This window comes from Octopus sinensis, linkage group LG22, assembly GCF_006345805.1.
Source record: "Octopus sinensis linkage group LG22, ASM634580v1, whole genome shotgun sequence".
NCBI classification, from domain to species: Eukaryota; Metazoa; Mollusca; class Cephalopoda; order Octopoda; family Octopodidae; genus Octopus; species Octopus sinensis.
In genome coordinates, this window is record NC_043018.1 from 12,523,211 (window position 1) to 12,526,581 (window position 3,371).

The window sequence follows — 3,371 nt, forward strand, 5'->3', positions numbered from 1 at the left end:
GGGAGCTCCTCTATGCTGATGACCTTGCTCTAATTGCTCAGTCACTATCAGAACTAGAGACAAAGTTTAGGGTGTGGAAGCAAGGTCAACAATCAGAGGGCCTTAGGGTTAACCTAGCAAAAGACAAAAGTCTTAGTAAGTAGGAAGTCTGTCAAATCACAAACCCCCTCAGGTAGATGGGGTGGTTCCTCTGAGAGTGTAGCAGCTAAAATAAGAATACCCTGGGCAAAGTTCAGGGAGCTCCTACCACTGATGGCAACTAAGGGCCTCTCACTCAGGATGAAAGATAGACTGTGATGCATGTGTGCAAACAATTATACTACACAGCAGTGAAACATGGGCCATGACTGCTGAGGACATGTGTAGTCTTGAAAGAAATGAAACTAGTATGATCCACTGGATGTGTAATGTCATTGTGCATATGACAAAGTTTAAGTGCCCTAAGAGAAAAGTTGGGCATAAGAAGCATCAAAGGTGGTGTGCAAGAGAGACGACTGCACTAGTATGGTCATGTTACATATGGATGAGTGCCACACCCTAACTGTAGAAGGAACCTGTGTAAGACGTAGAACCAGGAAGACATGGGATGAGGTGGTGAAGCATGACCTTCAAATATTGGGCTTTACAGTGGCAAAAAGCACCATCTGAATGTGGCCGATGCCAGTACCTCTTGACTGGACCCTGTGTCAGTGGCATGTAAAAAGCACTATCCAAATGTGATTGATCCAGGCCCACTGGACTGGCTCCTGTGCCAGTGGCATGTAAAAAGCAAACACTATGTATCCCATACTACTGATTTTTATGCGCATATTCCAAAATTCCAGTCTTATAGAACCTGTTAAAAGGATTTTGCTCCTGAAAAATGGACGTTATGGAGCTCTAAAATGTGGGAGTTAAGGCCCCTATTGGGGGTGGGTGTCTTAATGTCAACCAGAGAAGTTGAATTGTTGAGAATATTTTTAACTTGGGTCTTATATCTATTGTTTGAATTTCTTTGGAATAGGAAATATATGTTCACTGGGTTTGTAAAAGAGAGCAAAGCTACAGGAAACCAAAAGACAAATGATCACAATAAGCAGTCAGCTACCGTATCCTAGTCATTACCACTCCCAATGTTGGATTCCTCACCATCCAGGTGACAGGCACAGCCGTAAGATGCAATGCGGATCTATAGCAATTGGAAGGGCATGACCCAACTGAAATAAACATTAACAACTGTGTGACGTGGGGGCTAAGGAGAAATGAAAGTGTCGCCTCTGCAGTTTGCAAATGACCACTATACTGATACATAACTGGACAGAATAAATTTACAATCTATAAATGTCTTTGAATAACCAGTCACTCATCTGGGAAGGGCTTGAAATCAATGTTACCATCTGAGGACTATGTGTGACCCAGTGATAATAAAAAGACTGAAAGGAGGTCTGCAACCAAATAACATTACTCAACTCTTTGCAACTGAATCAGTGGAGGCAAAGATGCTTCTCATTTGCTTCACAATTTATGCACCCCATTGCAGAAATTACAATCTAAGCATATCTCAAAGCAAACTCTTACACTGTTGTACCATTGAATTATAAATAATGCTCATCTTTTATGCTCAGGTGACCCTACAGCTTCCAAGAGTACAACTGTATTCATCTTTGCTTCGATAAAAATCACTAAATTGTGGGTGTTAAGTCCCCATGAAGGGGTCTTTCTAACTTGTAAGAGGATGAAATTTTATAAATATTGCTTCATTTGTGTCTAATATCTATGGTTAAAATTTCATCAACAGCAAAAATATATGAATTGTCATGGTGGTTATGGCCCTTATGCATAGAATATAATTTCCAAATTTCATAAAGATTCATTCAGTACTTTTGACCTACTTTTGGATCATAAAAGAAATGACTAAAATTTGGGAGTTAAGGCCCCTCATTAGGGTATCTTAGAATCATCATGTGAAGTGGAAACTTTGAGAATACTTCTTGATGTGTGTCAATTACCCATGGTTGAAATTTCATCAAAATCGAAAATTTATGAATTTTCGTGGGGGTTCTGCTCCCTTTAAACCATCTGAAATTCAAGCCAAACATATTGCCTTATACGCACCCTTATGCATTGAATCTAAGTTTCAAATATCATAAGGATCCATTCAGTAATTTTGGTCCTTGAAATTGTATGAAACACACAGCATTACCTGTCTCCCTAGGCTTGGATTTTCTGCTCCAAATTTCATTAGGATTGGTGCAGTAGTTTTTTAATGCATAAGTAACCTTCTGGCTTCCCAGACCCCGGTCGAACCGTCCAACTCGTGCTAGCACGGAAAACGGACGTTAAACAAAGATGATGATGATGATGATATATAATATATATATAAATTAGAGAAAAACAACTATTATGTAATTCAAACAATGATAGACGTAAATCATACCATATAGAAAAAATAATATATATGATAAAACATTTATCTAGGTCATAAAAAGTACATAATAATAAATAAATGGTATATAGTTAGTAAATAGACTACGTACGTTTCATGGCTATAACTTCAATTCAAATTACAAGTAAATTTTAATCTAATCGATCCAAAAACAATTCAGTTTAAAAGTATAGTCACTCTTCAGGTCAACAATAATAACAATAACAGTTAAATAAATACATATTTTTAATAAATAATCAAACAGAATTAAAACAATATTTCTTACAGAAATAAAAACATGATTCTTCTTATAGAAGAAATTCTGTTAACTAAATTTTAAACTTAAAAGTAGGACCAAGTGTTTAGAATACATTTATCACGTTAAAAACCTAACATAAAATTTTAGAGTAAATAGATAGAAATATGTATTTTATCTGTGAAGATGTATTTTAGCTTTGAGAATAATCTAAACAAACTATAGCATATCTTTACTGGAAAAATATAAGAGTCCAATTAATTAAAATAAAAATACATCATATACTTAAGTTAAGCTAAATTACTATAATTTAATCTAAATTAAATTAAATTAATTAAATTATATATCAATTTATCAATTAAATAAACATCTGATTTGATCCTATTCTAACTATGTACTAAACCCTATACAAACATGTGTAGACTTATAATATATCTTATATCAACAACGCTGCAGCCACAACCCTGCAATAGTATTTTGTATATATTTCAACAATATGCTCACAAATAATTTAAACTTATTATATAAGTAAATTAATTTATGTCTAGAACTAATATTTCGCTCATTGATAGAATAAACAAAATACTTATTATTAAATTCAATAGTATATAAAGAAAAAAAGAAAAAACTTTTCACTACCTATAATATAATATTTTACGTTACAAACTATTTCACAAAGCAACAACACTTAATGCTTTTAGATCTAATTTC